The 20,064-nt window shown below is 42.7% G+C and overlaps 1 protein-coding gene across 10 annotated transcripts in view; it reads right to left on the bottom strand.

Moving 5' to 3' along the window:
- Positions 1-20,064, bottom strand: part of plxna4 (plexin A4) — a 544,272-nt gene that overhangs the window by 356,452 nt on the left and 167,756 nt on the right. The window lies entirely within an intron of this gene.

A 20,064-nucleotide genomic window follows, 5' to 3' on the forward strand; every position in this document is an offset into this window, starting at 1 on the left:
TCTTCCATTATTAATCCATTGTTATTGATTTGGAGGGGTAAGTTTTTTATTTTCCTGCCATAAGTTTGGAGGGCATCTGACACAAGTCCTCATCAAGGAGGGAAAGGTTTGTATGTGGTTCCTTACCTGTTTTTAGCAGCAGGTGTCCAGACCAGAGCAAACCAGGTCTGGGTATCAATTCCCACTGGCCAAGTGGTCAATCCAAGCATCGCCAAACCATGCTCTGAACATAATTTAGAACATTACAGCACAGTAGAGGCCTTTTGGCCCACAATGTTGTGTTGACGTGTAAATCTGCCCAACCAACTAAACCTTCCCTACCTCACACCCCGTAACTCTCTATTTTTTCTGCATCCATGTGCCAGTCTAAGAGTCTTTCAAATGCCCCTATTGTGGCAGCCTCTATCACCACCTCTGGCAATGCTTCCAGGCACCCAATACTCTCTGCATAAAAAAAAACTTACTCCTAACATCTCCCCTAAACTTCCCTCCCTTCACTTTGTATACATGTGCTCTGGTGTTTGCTATTCCCGCCCTGGGAAAAAGGTGCTAGCTGTCTACCCTATCTATGTCTCTCAGAATCTTGTAGAGCTCAATTAAGTACCCTCTCATCCTTCTTCATGTCAAAGAGAAACACCTTAGCTCTGCCTCATAAGGCACGATCTCCAAACCAGACAACATCCTAGTAAATCTCCTCTGCTTCCACTCCGTACCCTCCACATCCTTCCCATAATAAGGTGACTAGAGAACTCAACACAATATTCTAACTTCTTTGCTCAAGTAAATGAATGACCTGTTCTCTTCCAACACAGACCCGCTGGGATATTCACTTCCATCTATAATTGTAATGGAGCAGATTCAGTAATGAAAGTAAATGGAAAAACAAAAGAAAATAAACAAATCTTACACAACTCAGTAGCATACTTGCGTTCTCTCTCCCTCTCTTTTTATCATGGTTCATCACATATAGACTGGCAGGTTCCTACTTCAGAACCTCGACAATGAGACAGCAACTTACAGGAAATTGTTAGAACTAGATTGAAGATATTGTATAAGGCTATCAACTTCTTTGAACGTACATGTGATAGGATCTTACAGAGAAGGAGGCTATTCAGTCATTGCAGCTGGAGAATTGAAATCTTTAATTAATTTGAATTAACTTACAAAATTAAATTCAGGAAATTAAATAAAATCTGGAATTTAAAAAGGTCGCATCAGTGATGGTGAAGCAACTGAAATTGTTGTAAATCCCATCTGAATCACTAACTTTCCTGCAGCAAGGAAATCTCCTGTGATTACCCAGTCTAATTTATGTGCAAAGTCAATCCCACCAAGGGGATTAACTCTTAGCTGTACTTTGAAATGGCCTGGTAAACCATACAGTCCAGACATACTTTGAAATAGGAAATAAATGCTGACCATCTCACATTCCATGAACAAATAAAACAAATACAGAGGAAGCCTGATAATCCCTAATTTTTATTCATCTCATTTCAGATAATGGACCATTGAACATTAAAGCAATGCACAGCCCCTTCAGCCCATCTATTGAAATCTATTTCATAGCAATCTAATTTTTCCCTACCTCACACCTATTTTTCTAACATCCATGTGGCTATCAAAAAGACTTTTGTATGTCCCTATTGTCAGCCTTTACCATCAACCCCGGAAATGCATTCCATCACCCATCACCCTCAGAGTAAAAAAGAAATTAAAAAAAAAAGTCTGGTATCTCCCCCAAACTTTCCTCCACTCATTTTAAACCTCTGATATTTGCTATTCGCACCCCAGAAATACACCTATTTAATTTTCAACTGAGTCATGGTGATTTGTCGTATGGCCTGCTGATGTCTTGTGAAGTGTTCAATCTGTCCAATTTTGTCCAGTAAAGACTGACCAACCCCCTTCAATACTGTGGTGCAATGGGTCAGAAGTCTAACTCGGATGTTTCCATTATCCTTTGTGCAGTGCAGTACTTCAGCTACTAGGGTTGGCACTTCCAGAGACCTGGGTGTGACCCCAACTTCCAGTGTTCTCTGTGCGCATTTCCTCCAGATACACTGGCTTCCTTTGGCACACGTTGGTGCTCACGAGCATGTGCGGAGGTGATAGGGTCTGGGGGAAGTGATTTCAGATTTATTGTCAGAGTACATGCATCACATCACCTACAACCCTGAGATTCTTTTTTTTTTCTGCAGGCGAGAGAATTCCCACTTATTGGCAGTGCAAAACAAAACAGACTTAACGTACACATGCAAACAAATAAAGAAATGCAAAAAAACTAACTGTGCAATAAAAAGAGAGAAAAAAAAAATAAAGGGCATAAGTGAGAGTCCTTAAGCAAGTCCCTGATTGAGTTTGTCATTGAGGAGTCTCATGGTGGAGCAGTTACAGCTGTTCCTGAACCTGGTGGTGTGAGTCTTGTGGCGCCTTTTCCTCTTTCCTGATGGCAATGAATAGAAATGTGGGGAGAACAACATGGAATTAGCGTAGAATTGATTTAAAATTTAAATGTAGCCATACAGCACAGAACAGGGCCCACAAGCCCATGACACCCAAATACACCTAAATGAAAGGTAGGAGGAAACTGGAGCAGTTTCCAGAAGAACCCGGAGCAGTTTCCAGAGGAACCCAAGCAGACACAGGGAGAACATACAATCTCCTTTCAGACAATGCTGTACCGAACCTGGGTCGCCGGTACTGTAACAATGTTGAGCTAACTGTAACACTAACCACATCACCCATAACTCTGGATTGTCACTGTGGACTCAGTAGGATGGTGGTCCTGTTCCCATGCTCTATGGTTTCCACATGTCTAAGCTGTGTCATACAAATGCATGTTGCTAGTTGGAGTCTACCTCAACATCATGAGTGACTAAGTTAATTGGTCACAGGGATGTATTTGGGCACTGTGGCCTCATGGGCCAGAAGGACCTGTTACCGTGCTGCATCTCGAAATTAAACACAAGGCAAATAAAAGGTACATGTACACATATTTTCTTTTTTTTTTAAATATTCTTTCGTTCATCAGTCCTTTTACCAAAGCGACACAGCTCATATACAGACCCATTGATTCAACTGCGCCGACATTTATGCTCCACTCAAATTTCCACCCACCATCATCTATGTGTCCTTCCTCACCATGCTGATATAGCTTCTTCTGAAGTGCGTCATTGATACTTGTCTTCAGTATGGGACTCTCCCTCCCCTTGCAAGATATCATGGCAAGCCATGGGAATGAGGCAAGCTGACCTACAGGATCTGCCCAACTCGTAAAGAAATGCAAAGGATCAAACTTCCCAGCCTCCATTCCACAAAGTCAAAAACAGTTCATTTCCTGGGGCTTATGTTTTCACTAGCTAAGCTGTCAAGTTGTCACCATCAGGCTTTTGGCTTTTGGATAGATGCCTGCTCATTATCTCCCCAACCCATCTCTATCAAGGCACACCATATTTTGCCTCACGTATAAACTTGCATATTCTCCAGAGACCTCCACAGGAGCAGGAAACATACTTCCGTCCCTTTGGTAATCCTCAAGTGGAATTAAAATGCTGACTGCCAGCTTTGAGATACATTGGAGAGATTTAGGCTCACATTAGATCATTTTCAATTTTTAATTTTGTTGAGATTCGTTTTCCAAAGATTCACGGAAACATTTTGAATTTATCTCAGTTTCTTTTGCCACCTTCATCCTGAAGACGATGATTGCTGGGTTAAAGTTCATGGGTAACTACAATATTCTACTGCTGAGACTGACACAGTGCAGATAACAGTACAGGAGCACTGTAATGTGATACGGTCAAATTATTACTCTATCCAACAATGAGAAGGTTACAACACTGCTCATCAGATTGAAAGAGAAAATCCAAGCCTCACTTGTCCTCATATCTGTGCTGGGCATGCACGTCCACAGCCAAGGCCAGGAAAGAAGGTCAAGTTTACCGCCAAACACACCCAGGTACAGTGATAATGTTTGTTTTGCAGGAAGTCCAACTGGACATCTCATGCATAGGACAGGAGAGCAGAGTTCCAAAGAGAAGTTGGGAGAATGGTGATGGTATATAAAGATTGAGAGGAACCCTGGCCAAAGTCCAGAGGAGAGTGAGGAGATATTTGCCCAGGGCGTGGAGAAGGGCGAAGGAGGATCTCTGCAACTTAAGGAAGAGCAAACAAGGCCTTATCCAGGGAAGAGGGCTGAATTGAGCATGCTATTGTTACACGAATAGTTCTTGGTCAATTTTCAAAGAGATACCAAAAATAAAGAGGTTTCTCTTTGCCCATTTAATGATCAACTGTGAAGAAAAACCTAAACACCCAAACTGTCTCACCGTCTGCAGCCAGGTGTTTTTGTAAGGTGTTACATTGCAGAAAAAAATTATGCTCTTAAAAATTGAGGAAACAAAACCACTGAAAGCCTCAGCAATGAGACAGAGTAGACAGTAAGACCATCTAAAAAAAAGGGGGTAAAAGTGGGCCTCATAACCATTCATCAATCTGAAAGATCAGCCGCTTCCCTCTCCACAGATGCTGTCTGATCCCGTGATAAATTCCAGAATTTTGATAAGCAGGCAAGGTTAGCCACGGATCACATTCACACCAATCATTAATTTCCCATCATTCCCATTCTTCTCTCCCCCTTCATGACACTCTGTCTTAGTACATGTACTAGTACATGTCTTAGTACATGTTCTCTTCCTTTCTCCCTTCTTCAACTTCCACATTCTGCTACTACTCATCCAGAATGATTTTATCTCACTAACAACCAAATCCCTTATTGCCTCCATCCCCCTCAACACTGTCCCTTGTCAGCATTCATTCCTATTGTTAAAAATTCCACCCTTTTCTCTCAGGCAATCATAAATCTCTACAACTCTCATCATAAAAGAGCGGTGGGATTTGTCTCTGAACAATTTTAAGATGGAGGCAGATGATTTTCTAATAAGGGTTTGTGGAAATAAAAAAAACAGATGCTGGAAATCTGAAGTACAAACAGAAAACTGTTGGAAATATTCAGCAGATCGGACAGTATCTGTGGAAGAGAATAACATTTCAGGGGAAGACCTTTGGAAATGGGAGAGAGAAAAACAAGGGGAGGTGGAGAAGAGAGAGCAATATTATGAGGTTAGAATGAGGCCAACTGACCTGTGCCTCCACTCAAATTTCCTCCCACCACCCTCTATGTGTCCCTCCTCCCCATGTTGATATAACGTCTTCTGAAATGCATCATTGATACTTGTCTTTAGTGTGGGACTCTCCCTCCCCCTTGCCAGATATCAAGCCAAGCCAATAGGAACTGGGCAAGGCGACCTACAGTATCTGTACAAATTCTGGAGAAATGCAAGGGATCAGACTTCCTGGCCTCTCTTACAATGCCTCCGCTCCACAGTTAAAGTCAAAACAATTTATTTCCTGCGACTTTTGCTTTCACAAGTTTTAAATCACAGTAAGGCCAGGGTTGGCATGGGATTAAGTAGTGACGATGGGTTAATGGAGAGCAATGACCTAGTCAGATCAGTGTTAAAACATGGTGATATGCTGGCCTTGCCCAGCAGATCAGGATGTATAACTGAAGAGAGAAAAAGGGAAACAATCTCACCAGTGGTTGACTTACAGGGGAAGTGGCCACATCTGTTGCAGATAATGTGAGCACCTGCAAGTTGTAGAATTCAGTATTGAATCCAGAAGACTAGGTTCAAAACCTCAACTTGCATTGGCCCCCCATTGTGACAGAACAGGACATAGATAGGCATGTAAGAATCAGACTGGCATGGAGAATTAAAGTGGCTGGCAAGAGCGTCACCCCAAGCACAAGGCGACTAGTTTGGTTTCCCTGGAGTTGAGGACACCACATTGTGAACACTGAATGCAGTCCATCAGATTACAGGTGGAAGGTCAGTTTGAGTAGGAAGGGGTGAAAGAAAAGGTATTGCATCTCCCGCAATGAAAGGTGCACACAGGTTACAACCAGTTCAGCTGCGACCTTGGTAAAACATGAAGCAGGCTGAAGGGGCTACAACCTCACGCTTTTCTAAATTCATATACTCAGCCCCTCACAAACTATGCTATCAGCCCTGTCAATAATTGGCCCAGCAAGGATGCAAGTAGCTCGAGGGTAGGTTGTTGTTTCGAATCAAAACGAGTTGCCAAGAGAGAAAAAGTCCACAGATGGATTTTACTGTCTGACAAACACTTACCAAAACTAATTATAGAAAATAGAAGGCAGTCGAACTATGAGCACAGACCTGACAGCAGGGCTTGATATATATACATACGTGTGTGTGTGTGTGTGTGTGTGTGTGTGTGTGTGTGTGTACACACTGGATCTGATTCCACACTGTGTCCCTCTCACTTCCTCTGTCTTCAAGTCTATTCACAATTCCTGGCACGATATCGGAGTACTGAATAAAACAAAGCACATCACTGTATTGCATCACACAGCCGAGCAGGGCAGAGGCCAACAAGGACATCTGAGAATGGTATTTACAGCATATTATCCAGCAGGATAATGACTTCAAGCAGCTTGGATATTTTGTACACCAGAATTAAACTGATTTCGTTTAGATTTCCTTAATAAAAGGAGTCTATCACACAAAGTTGCCAACCACTGTAGTGTCATTGTTCTCACTGTATGGCCCACTCTCCAAACTGCGGAGTCACCAACAAGTGCCACAGCGCTCAGCAGGTACGCAAATCCTGTGAGGTTGTCCATTCTCATTCCGCGTCCCTAAGCTGCATGCCAACTGCTAAAGGAGCCTTTGCAAGTTGCAAGGTTCCCTCCCAATGAAACACACAGCAAAGAGCATTTTCACATTCACCAGTGAGGTGGGAATCTGAAAAAGCAGGACAACAATCTCAAGCAGAGCCTGGGATCATTGTATGGAATACTAATCAAGTGAGTTGATCAAGAGTGGACAGCCACCCCCACTTAGTAACAGTCCCCATTGTACCAATGTCATTGGAGCTTTCGATCTACTCTCCACGCAACAAGGAGTACCTGGAAAAACAGGTCATCAGTTGGTAGCCAACACTCCTTCCCTCCTCGTGTCCATCTGCCCAAGAGGCTGGCGACTCCAAGGATAGTTAAATGTTTACAGCCCATAACACAATTAGACCAATCAAAAAACACCGGCCATTTTAGAACTGCAATGACTGTCTTGAGGAGTCAAAGAATTGCTGGAGGAAGTCAACAGGTCAGACAGCATCCACATGTAGAAATGGTCAGTCAACATTTTGAGACTGGATCCATTATCAAGACTAAAGTGAAAAGAGAGTGATATTATGTAAGCAAAACAGGGGAAAGAAGCTGTGGAAGAGATGAAGAAGTAATAAGGTGTGATTAACCCAGCGAGTAAAACCACTGCCTTGTCGTCTCAGTGGCTTGGGTTCGATCCTATCCGTGTACTGTTTGCATGGTATCCCTGTGACCAGTGGGCTTTTCTGAGTGCTCTGGTTACCACACACATGGGTTGATTGGCTCATAGGTAATTGCCTACTGTAGTGATATGTTTTCTCTTTGTACATTATTCCCTACCTGTGTGCTGTTTTATGTATGAGGCTGGCCCGCCCACTAGTGACCCATCTCCTATGTCTCCTTCCCTTATGACCTGGCCATAAAGGTCGACCTCTCTCCCCCCTTCCGGCATTCCTGTACCCAGATCCGGGCCAGCCAAAGTAGATCATTCCCCTGCTCTCGACTTCGTGGTTATTGATAGAGCCTATCACCTACTTTGTCAGTGAGTGGTCAAAGCAGAGAGAATTAAACAGGATTTGTTCAGGATTGTTGTAAATGTATGGTTGATAGCAAGTGTGGGCTAGATGGGACAAATGGCCTGCTTTGGAGATGTATAACTCTAATTCTCTAAATAATTGAGTCTTGCTTATTCGTTTAATGATACAGTAAAATTCTTGTTATCCAGAATTTAAGCAACCAGCTGTCTCATGCAACCAGCAAAACAAATCACAGAAAATAAATTGGTAAAAAAATAGAGGCTTAAAATTGGTCCGCCTCGCCATTAGTTCACCAATCATGCAACACGCAATCTCAAGCAACTGGAAAACTCACTCATCTGGCATCTACTGCTTTCCCATAGGTGCCAGATAGCAGAGATTTTACTGTATTATCATCTACTACTCTTAACCAAGGAAGCAGTTACTGATCAAACCATGTTGATGGATATGAAGTCACACACATGTAGAATGGCTGAAGATGACAGATTTCCCTCCCCAAAGGACATTATAAGCCAAGTGAATGTGAACAATAATCTAGTCATTTCAAGGTCACTCTATTTAGGTTGAGCATTTTAAGATTTCAATTCTGCAGTGGTATTCAATTACCTGAATAAAAATCTCTCAGCCTTCTCTACATTACAGATTTGAACCTCTGCAGTATGGTTGTCATTTCTCAGTTGCTCCACCAGCCCACCAAATACAGACCAGACCCAAACCTGGAGCCTTGCTTTCCCATGTACAGTGCTAATTTAAGACAACAACCTTACCCACAAAGTCGTGTCATTCTGTAACCAGTTCTGATTAATGCTGACAAGGCATAGCAATGAATAGGATTCCATTCTGCATTTCAACATCCGAACCATGATGACTCGATTTACCACATCCACTTCTCCTTCGCTCATGCCCCACTTGAAGGATAACCCAATCGCTCCTCATGGTTATTTCATGGTTAAAATGTGACCACCACATTATTCTCACAAGCACATAGTAGGTGAAGGGTGTATGAGCTCCAATAAAGTGCAGTAGAATCCCAACATGATTTATTTTTCTCTTTTGAAACCTTGGGAGTTTTAGCTGCCCTCATTACCATTCTTCATTCTTATTTTGTTGATGAATGTCCTTATTCCATCAGACTATGAGACCATAAGTCTTAGGAACAAAAGAAGGCCATGCGGCCCATCGAGTCCACTCCACCATTCTGTCATGAGCTGATCCATTCCCTACTAAGCCCCACTCTCCTGCCTTCTCCCCATAACCTTTGATACCCTGACTATTCAGATACCTATCAATCTCTGCCTTAAATACACCCAATGTCCTGGCCTCCAAAGCTGCCAATAGTAGCAAATTCCACGGGAAACAACTTCGTCTCACTGCACTGTCCAGGCTTTTCAACAGTCAAAATTCTCCGTGAGGCCCACTCATTCTTTCCACTCCAAGGAGGTGCAGTTCAAGAGCCGTCAAACATTGCTCATGTGCTAATCCCTTTATTCCAGGAAATATTCTTGTGAATCTTCTCTGAACCCTCTCCAATGCCAGCACAAGGAGCCCAAAGCTGTAAACCTTAATTCCGAGTGAGGCCTCAACATCACATTTCTATTCATCTGCAGCTACACTTTCCTCTCTAGTTGTTTCAGCCAGCAGTCCCTATACCTTTGCTGACCTTCATTTAAATAAATTTCATAAATCTAAAAAGCCCCTGGTTTCCCTTTCTGCCAATATTTACAGGGACACTGTGCTGCATTATTCGCCTCAGCTCCGTTCTTATCCAACCTGACTAGTGTCCTGTTCTTGTTATATGTATATGCTCTTTAAGAGTTTTTTTTTTGCACTACCAAGAGGAAATTTGCCTCACCTGCAGACAAAGTCTCTCAGGATGGTATGTGATCTCATGTATATACCCTGACAATAAATCTGAAATCGGAAATTTGAAATCTATTTAATTCATGCGTATTTAATCTGGAGAAGCCAAAACATAACCTAAACTAAGAATATGTGAATCTTACATCACAGGAGAAGATAACCCAGCCCTTAGTTCCTGTGCTAGCTCATTGAGAAACCCTCCAGCTCATCTCACACCTCTCTAGTTATCAACACACAGGATTGTTCTGCATGTAGTATAATCAGACTCTTCCACCCACAGCACCTACTTTGTATTCAATTTGCTAACTCGCTCTGGATCAGCCTATCAGGTGGAAAAGCCTTACTGAAGTTCATGGAGGCAAGCCACATGTCTTTGGGATGTGGAAAAAGACCGTAGCACCCGGAAGAAAACCACACAGACACAAGGATAACATGAAAACTCAAAACAGACAGCACTTGAGGTAAGAAGAGAACCTCCATTTCTGGGACTGAGGGAGCAACTTCCAGCTGCATCAATATGCCTCCCTAATTGTGTTTTTATTCAAATTTTTTCCTCCGTCTCTCCAGTTTGTATTCATTTTTTCAAAAATTTCCCGCAAAGCTCCTTGAGATACTTTCCCACAGTAAAGACAATAAATAAATGACAGCACAGTTAAACCCCATGTATCTGGAATTCAAGCAACCGGGTACCTCAAGTAACTGGCAAAAAAAAAATCGTGGAAAATAAACAGATTAAAAAATACAGAAATTTGAAATTAGTGTGCATCGCTGTTAGTTTCCCAATCACACAACATGCAATCTCAAGCAACCGGAAAATTCACCTATCCAGCATTTACCAATCCCCATGGCTGTCAGATACGAGGGGTTTTACTGTATTTGCTGTTTTCCTTAGATCTCATCAGTTAAGAAGCTGCAGGTCTCTCAATGCACACACTATTGCCAACTTTAGTTTGCCCCTCCAACAACCAAGTGAACAGAACAAGAGATACACTGACAACAAGAAACAATGCAGGATAACCTGTTCCAGGTTAAATCTGGAACTAAATATTGAACGTGTTCACCTCGACATAGATTGCAATGAAACATTGATGATGTGTGATGCAGGGTTTTATCCAAAACCACACCTCTACCTTCACAGATGCTGCCTGAAGTTTTTTTTAAAGAACAGTCTGCAGAATCTATGGTCTCTGGTGAATCCATTTTGATATTTATGGATTGGTTAATTCTCTAAAAGGTTAACAGCCCTCTCTGTGGATCAGCGCAATCAGTGTCTGATAGGTTCTGAGTGACAAGAGGGCCTGGTTCCTGGCACAGGGAAAATGTAAGGCAGTGTGATGAAGAGATTGGTGGCCTAGAGATCATAAATGCAATTGTGCCCAGAGGAAAATCAGAGCTCTCTGATAAACATCATTTGTCTGAATAATAGATAAATCTCTCTTCACAGATTGCATATGTCTGCACAGGCAGGGTAAATGTCAAATGGAATGTAAAGGACATGGGAATCTTTTATTCCTTTGAAAAATTTAATATTCTATGTATATTTTATCAATTGAGCAACAGTGTTTGCATTCAGTGTCCCCGAGCTCCCAACCCAATCAACAGGTCACATTTCAAGACTATTGTAAAGTCACCTTTTTTGCACTAGGATTACTCTTTTTTTGTACTTACCATCTCTTTTTAATTTAAGTATACTATTCTAGCTGTTTTGGCAGACTTTTTTTTTAAACAAGTACCTGTTGTCAGAGCAAGAATTTTAGTGCATACATACATTGTTATTGTTCATACAATAAACTCACCAACATCATTTATTATCATTTCTACAAAGGCAAATAGATTTTCCAAGAATTTTTCCCATTCTAACGCTCCTTCAGTTGAACCACTTTCTTCTTGTTAGTTACATATTTTTTTCTACTTGAAAGAGCCAAGCATCCATTTTCTCATTTCCCAGCTCCTCTCTCTGCTGCCCTTTCACCACCACAGTAAGCTCAACCCTTCACCTACATTTCGTGAATTGATGCACACCTGAACTTGCTCAAAGAACTGACAGCGATAGACCTCTCAACCCTGCAAAAGGAAAAGCATCCAAGAGAAGGCAAAATCTGCCTGGTTCTGCAATTGGAACAAGATCTTTGCTCCAATCTAATATGTCTCTGCAGATGGTGTTGACAGGATAGATCCCAGGCAATTTTCCCCAAACACTCCACCTCTGTGTAAGTGCCCAGAGATTCACTGGTCCCACGAGGATCAAAGCTTCCACCAAGGCATCAAGGTTCCTTTTATTATCACGTGTCAAAATGTAATGCAGATGATAGGCCAACATTAGTCTGTTGGTTTGCGGAGGAGCTAGTGGAGTCGTTCAAGTGAACCGGTACGGACTTGAAGGGCCGACATGGCCTGTTTCCGTGCTGTAAATGGTTATATGGTTATATGGTAACTCCTTGTGGCAAAGAAGGGCCTATGGGCAAAATACTTATTTGAATGGTGTAATCAGCAAAATGCAAGTAAAAAAATAACACCATCATTCTCTCCCTCTCTGCTTCCCGTTTCCTGCAAATATTTATTGGCTTACTCCTGGAAAAATAGACATAGAACTGAAAATTAATTAATTGGGGTTCATCATGCCATTCCAAAATGGGAAAGTTTACAATTCTATTTTCTATCCTGCATTTATTTATTGTGCACGTCTTTGGAAAGCACAGAATAACACTATGATATGGGCAAGGTTCGCAATTCAATGCCAAGCTTCCGACATTTTGGATGTGCTATACAACACTCACAGTTGCTTCTGCGCGTCTGAACAAAATCATGGAATTCCCAACCACAAGACACATATTGACCAACTGGCAATCAAAGTACCTCAATGCTACCTTCTCAAAGGCAATTTGGGAAGGGTAATAAAAAGAAATAAACTGTCAAATTGTGCATTTACCTATGTTTCCAGATTCCCTATGAAGAACTCAGACCTGAGCATTGGTTACATTTTACTTCCTATGGATGCTGTGTGATCTGTTGAGTTTCCCCGGCTTGTTCGTGTGTTGCACTTGCATCTGCAGATTTCCTCGTTTAACTCAATGAGGCATGTTATGTTCCCTTGAGGATGGTATTTCCAGTGAACCGATTATAATTTGAGCATTTGATAGGTGATATAAAAATATTTCCTCTGATAAAAGTTGACAAGAAATTAAAGAGAATGAAAGTCAGAAGCATTCATGGAAATCCAGAATGTTTCCCACAAAATTCTGTAGTAACAACAATATCGAGGAAAAATGTTAAAACTGGGGTGATAAGGTTTATTTAACCAAGCAGTGAAGAGCAGTAACAATTGAATGGTGGAAATAAAAACACAAAGCTGGAGAAACTCAGCAGGTCAAACAGCAGGGGGAGAGGATGGTGGTTGGGCATTATCTGTAGCCCCAATAATGACACAGACAAAAGGCTAAGGGGAACGATAGGCCTTATTGTACTAGAGACTGCTGGCCCGGGTCCAAGGCTAGGACATGAGCGGGAAGGAGAGGGGACTCGGCCTACAAGGGCAGGACCAGGGAGGAGTCAAGGACAGGAAGACACCCGGAGGATGGGCCAGCTAGTGCACACAATCAAGGCTGTCTGAACACCAAGGGGCCCAAATCGGAAAAGGAAAGTGAATTCACAAAATCAAAGAAAGAAAAATCATGAAAGATGGCAGATAAAGCAAAGCACCTCTTAATTCATTGGATTGGCAAGTAACTCTTTAAAGTCATTGCAGTTCATTCTCTTGGCAAGAGTATTGAGATCAATGGAGGCTGTCTGAAAATTGATGCACATTCAGTACACCATGGCCTGACACCACTTACCTTAGAATGATGTCTGTCTGTTCCCTGACCTACTAGCACCATCTCACAGCCCACCTCGGAAACAAGGGCATGAGTGGATGCCACCAGGATAAGTTGGGGTGTAAATCAATGCTGGTGTCCTCCACACTTCTACCACTCCCATGGTCTGCTCAACAGCTGAACAGCATGCCTCTGTCCGAGTCTCCAGTCACCACAGAAAACTCATCAAAGCCAAACTCCATTCAGTAAAAATCACAAGACCTTCAAAATGAACTACCTTCAAGTACTGCTCCTCCTTCCCTTAGAAAGGAGAGGGCAATACACACTGGAAGCTTGTCTAACAAGTAACCTTCACTTTCCCGGTCATAGAAACTCTTGACAAACTAAGTTGAGAGATCCCTCTTGGATAGGAACCCAGCACCTCCCACGCTTCATTGAAGATTTATGAAAGTGATCATAAAATTCACAAAAGTCACTCTTCCATTGTAAAAGCCAAATTCTAATTTTAAGAAGGAGTAACATTATCATAACCAATTAGTAACGTAATCTCACAATGGCAAAGGCACAAATCATAGTTACATTTCAAATGCAGAAAGTCCTAGACAAAGTAGATGTGGCAAGGATGTTTTCCATGATAGGAAAGTCTAGGACAAGATGGCAAATTTCAGGAGTGAAGGGCATCAATTTAAAACAGAGATACGGAGAAAATTCTTTAGTCAGAGAGTTGTGAGTCTGTGGAACTTGTTGCCACAGGTGCCCATGGAAGCAAGGTCATTAGGTGCATTTAAGGCAGAGATTGACAGGTACAGTATTTGATTAGCATAAAGTGTTACGGGGAGGGCTGAGTAGGAAGATAGATCAACTCATGATAGAATGGTGGAGCAGATTCCAGGGTCCAATGGGCCTACTTCTACTCCTATATCTTATGAAAACTTACTTCAAATTTTCCCTTCCTCTTTCATGTGACAAATTTCTCTTTCACTTTGAGTAAAACTTCCTCATCCATTTTAAAATAGTGTCATGGCATAAATATTGGGGAATGAACAACACACAGTGAATTTAAAATATCCTGACCCAATAGCAAGGCAAAAGAGCAATTTAAAATAAGAAAAATAAAATTGTAGACTGAGACTGATGGGCCATTTTGCTCCCAATCTTTGCAATTCTTAGGATGGCCACTAGGAGGTGGACAACAGCAGCATCACATCCATGAACCCTTGTGTGAGCTCAGTCTGGCAATCAACCACATTGTCAAAGTTTTGCGAGCTGCATCACATCTTTTGACTTTGTGTGGAAAGAATAAGATTGATCACAGAAAGATATTCAGATAAACAAAACATATGTGTCTGTTCTTTGGCAAAAGCCAAAGGAGAGAAAATATATAATTTGCGGCAAGCAACTTCCAATGGAGATTACCTCTTTCTGGCAGCTCCCCTTCCAGATCTGCAATGACCCTCTCCTCTGTAAACTTTGTGGCCTCCTGCCTCTTTCCCGTCATCTTGGCATTGACAGCTATGCTACCAAGGTTGAACCTCATGACAATGAGTTAGAGAAGCATTTCATATCTGTGATTCTGATGGACAACTAGAAAATCAGAGCATGCACACTGGAGAGGGTGTATGTTTTATTGGCTCTAATGTTAAACCAATAAGCTTTATGGAGGACAGTTGGCTGGCCTCTTGCAGATCCCCATTATCATTACTCATCACTGACCCCTCTCTTCCTGCAAGCCTCGGATTAAAACCTTTAGCTCACCTACACAGTTTGGTCTTTGTGGAGCTCCATTTCAGGTGTTTGGTTTAATCTTTCTTTGGCTTGGCTTCGCGGACTGTAAGGTAAAACATCATGAGATGGGAATGTGTAGGGAGTTACCCTGTACAGGGCAGTAACAAGAAGGGGAGGTGTCCTTGTACTCCTGTTAGGTAAAACATCATGAGATGGGAATGTACAGGGCTGTAACAAGATGTGAATGCATCCTTGTACTTACAAGATAAGAGAGACATTGATGGATTGAGAGGCAGGAAGCTAGCAGGGAAAGGATAGCAACAGTTTTAGTCATTGGACAAGTAATGATATGATGATGTTTTAAGCACATATCCAAGGGTATAAAAAATCACCATTTTGCTGATAACGGCAGAATGCATTCTCCGACTAACATGGTTGGTCGCAAGTGTTACAATCCGGTAATAAAGAACAAAGAACCCTGATTTCGACTCAGCCTGGTGTTTGTCTCACTCATTCATGAACAAAGCAGACCTAACAGGACGAAGATTTATGGAGGGGGTAAAAAGTCCACGTCAGCTGCAGGCTCGTTTGTGGCTGACAAGTCTGATGCGGGACAGGCAGACACGATTGCAGCGGTTGCAGGGGAAAATTGGTGGGTTGGGGTTGGGTGTTGGGTTTTTCCTCCTTTGCCTTTTGTCAGTGAGGTAGGCTCTGCGGTCTTCTTCAAAGGAGGTTGCTGCCCGCCAAACTGTGAGGCGCCAAGATGCACGGTTTGAGGCGATATCAGCCCACTGGCGGTGGTCAATGTGGCAGGCACCAAGAGATTTCTTTAGGCAGTCCTTGTACCTTTTCTTTGGTGCACCTCTGTCACGGTGGCCAGTGGAGAGCTCGCCATATAACACGATCTTGGGAAGGCGATGGTCCTCCATTCTGGAGACGTGACCCATCCAGCGCAGCTGGATCTTCAGCAGCGTGGACTCGATGCTGTCAGCCTCTGCCATCTCGAGTACTTCGACGTTAGGGATGAAAGCGCTCCAATGGATGTTGAGGATGGAGCGGAGACAACGCTGGTGGAAGCGTTCTAGGAGCCGTAGGTGGTGCCGGTAGAGGACCCATGATTCGGAGCCGAACAGGAGTGTGGGTATGACAACGGCTCTGTATACGCTTATCTTTGTGAGGTTTTTCAGTTGGTTGTTTTTCCAGACTCTTTTGTGTAGTCTTCCAAAGGCGCTATTTGCCTTGGCGAGTCTGTTGTCTATCTCATTGTCGATCCTTGCATCTGATGAAATGGTGCAGCCGAGATAGGTAAACTGGTTGACCGTTTTGAGTTTTGTGTGCCCGATGGAGATGTGGGGGGGCTGGTAATCATGGTGGGGAGCTGGCTGATGGAGGACCTCAGTTTTCTTCATACTGCTCTGGGAAACACCAGTTGACATCATTAAATGCAAGTCAGCACTGCAAATATTCTTTTGAAGAACAATAAGCCATTTCTCAGTCTGCAGTAATGAGGACTTTGGCAGATAACCAGAGTTGCAAAAGCTGACAACCGGCATTGATTATCAACATGAAGCATGCTTTTATGGATTAACAGACAAATTACTGTCTCTGAATTGAAGCCATGGGGGAATGTATAAACTCAAGAGTTTGCGAGATCCGAACTGGGAAATGAAAGTACTTCAAAACTCTCAAATACATAATGGAAATGCAGTGGTTCACATGCTTTTGAGACTTAGCCAGACATAATTTTATCTGCGGACAGATAACCAACTGAGGCACATGATGCCCCTTTGCATTCCAACATTTGAATTCAAACACTAGTTTGCATCAAGGCGAGAGTGAACATGACTGATAGGAAGACAAGGATCAAGTGCTCAACATCTTAATAAGATATTTCCTACACACAGGACACTTCTTTAGAAAAGAAAAAGAATCAGAGATTAGTGCCCTGCTGTAAAAAGTCCATCAGGATCAAGATGATTAGAGAGATTTTTTTAACCTTAGCAGAAGATGAAGGGAGGGAATGGATGTACTCACACAATGCCAGCTAATCCCAATTCTAGAACCAGAATTCCTCATTCTTTTAATTGCTAATAAAATCTAAAGAACCTCTGATCCCAGATTTATTCCTGGCTCACAGCTGTGCTCGCCAATTTGAGGAGCTTTCTGTAAGTCTGTATAAATACAAGTTTCATGCCTCTTCCGATTGTCAAGGACAGAAAAAGTTTGACCCCTCTACTCTTGATGAGAAGGATGGATGTACCAGAAGATGCACAGCTACATGGCGAGGCATTACCCATCCTTCAGCCACACTTTGTGCACAGGTGCTAAAAGCTGAAAGTCAATGATTGAAACTTGTTCTACCTCCAGCACATCAGCATTAAATGGTACAAAATAGGAAAATTATAAGGTGAGTTTCATGAACAGCAGCCCAAAATCCATGATATACACACAAAATTAGCATTAAATCAGATAACATTGTCCTGGACATGTCACAAAATTCATTGTTTTGTGGCAGCATCACAGTTCAATCATTTACATAAACCACATTACAAAATAAAATAGTGAAAGAAAATGAAAAAGACAAAGTAAGGCAGTGTCTATGGTTCATTGTGCATTCAGAGATCTCATAGCAGAGGGGGAAGAAGCCATCCTTGTGCAGCTAAGTGTTCATCTTCAGGTTCCTGTACCTTTTCCCCCCCGATGGTAGTAGAGTGAAGAGAGCACGGCCTGGGAGGTGGGGGGGTCCTTGAGGATAGAGGCTGATTTCTTCAGATACCACCTCTCGTAGATGTCCTCGATAGAGTGAAAACTGGAGCCTGTGATGTTGCAGGCCGAGTTAACAACCCTCTGGATTTTTTTCCTGTCCTGTGCATTGGCACCTCCAAAACAGACAGTGATGCAACTAGATAGAAATGCTCTCCACAGGATGCCCGTAGAAGTTTATGAGTGACATACCAAATTAATTCAAAAATAAGAGAAAGTGAGGTTCATTGCCCAATCCTAAATCTGATGGTAGAGGGAAAGAAGCTGTCCTTGTGCCATTGGGTGTTCATCCTCAGGCTCCTGTACCTCCTTCCCAATGGTAGCAGTGTGAAGAGGGCATGGCCTTGGTGGTGGGGGTCCTTGAGGATGGTGGCTGCTTTCTTATAACACCGTCTCTTGTAGATGTCCTTGATAGAGTGAAGACTAGTGCCTGTGATGTCACAGGCTAAATTAACAACCCTCTGAAGTTTCTTTTTCTTGCCCTGAACTCTGGCACCTCCATACCAATGATGCAACTAATCAGAATGCTCTCCACGGTAAATCTGAACCTCGAGCGGGACATTTTTGCCATAATTTGATCTCCTGACTTTATGGTAGAGTTGAGCCCAATTTAAAAGTTGATATTGATATCAACGGTTGCAATGAGAGCAAACATTCCAAACAAAAAGGACAGCTCATTAATCACCGAGTAGCTTATTTGTACAACAAATAAACAAGTGCAGAGATTCTGTGGGTGGAAATATGGTTGAATGCATTAAGAAGCATGAATCGGCAGTTGGCAAACGCTGATGGCATTAGAAACCAGGCCAAAACACATCAGGAGATGCCATTAAACAGAGTGCCTGAGTTATTCAATTTTAATTTCAGTACTTTTTTTGGTTGCTAATGCACATCCTTTTGTGAGGCTGAATGAGTGCAGGCAACAAGTAGCATTTAGACAGTGAAAGTGATAGACAGTGGCTGCCACTGAAAGAAGGCTCCTGGCCCTTTGTTTGTTTATTTCTTTTCACCGAGGCCTCTTGAGCTATTCAGCTTCAACACTCGTGTCTGTAGTGAATTGTCCCAGAGATGCAGAGATCCGTGCACGTGACAAAGCCGGAGAGTGGAACAACAAAAGAAGAATATTCCAGATGCTGGAAATCATTAAACAGGGAAGAAAATGCTAGAAATAGTCATCACATCAGGCAGCGTCTGTGGAGGGAGAAATCAAATTGATGCTTCAGTTCCAAGACCTATCATCAGAAATAAAGATCTTTGACCTGAAACAATAGGCTTCTTCAGGTGCATTCTGAATGCGCCTGCAGAAGCAGATTCAGACCTGTGAAATGGTGGTTCAGGTGGCATCACTGAAAGTGCAGCGCTGGCCATCTGAAAGGGACAGCTTCACAGGAGGCGCCTCGAAGCACACTCCAGCTCCTGTCCCTTCAGGCTGTCGAGGTTGGGTCGGGTGGGTGTCAGAGCTGGAGCGGCTGGCACGGGACATCCCCACACTGATCCCATTGCCCTGTGCTCTCCCCACAGCCGTGTCAGTCCCCACACTGTGCGGCAGCCGCATGGGCTGTCAGAGCTGGGGCAGCTGGCGCAGGATGTCTCCACACTGATCCCACTGCCCCGTGCTCTCCCCACAGCCCTTCATCAGTCTCCACACTGTGGGGCGGCCAGCGTGGGCTGTCAGAGCTGGGGCAGCCGGTGCAGGATGTCTCCACACTGATCCCACTGCCCCGTGCTCTCCCCACAGTCCTGCATCAGTCTTCACACTGTGGGGCGGCCAGCGTGGATTGTCAGCAATTACTAATCACAACAATAGAGGTTCTTCAAAATATTAAACAAAAATTCAGAGAGGCCTTTTAAAAAAAAATGATCATGGTTATATGTAAAAATTCTAAAGCACATATTTTGGAATGCATGACAATCAATTTGAGAGGGGAGTCTTTCCATGAATATACAAAGTGTCAAATAGTACACTTTTAAATCTGTAGCCTGGCACTGTGTAAATGACTAAATTGGGCAGATCTTAATGGAAAAATCCCTCTGTGAAAAGCCCACAGGATTGGCCCAAACACTCTAAAAATAAAAATCAATATTAAAGGTGCTAAATAAAATTTTAAATATGAAAATGCTGGTAACACTCAGCAGATCAGGCAGTCTCTTTTGACAGGAAAAAGACATTTCAAGT

The sequence above is a fragment of the Narcine bancroftii genome, chromosome 13 (genome assembly GCF_036971445.1).
Source record: "Narcine bancroftii isolate sNarBan1 chromosome 13, sNarBan1.hap1, whole genome shotgun sequence".
Classification (NCBI taxonomy): Eukaryota; Metazoa; Chordata; class Chondrichthyes; order Torpediniformes; family Narcinidae; genus Narcine; species Narcine bancroftii.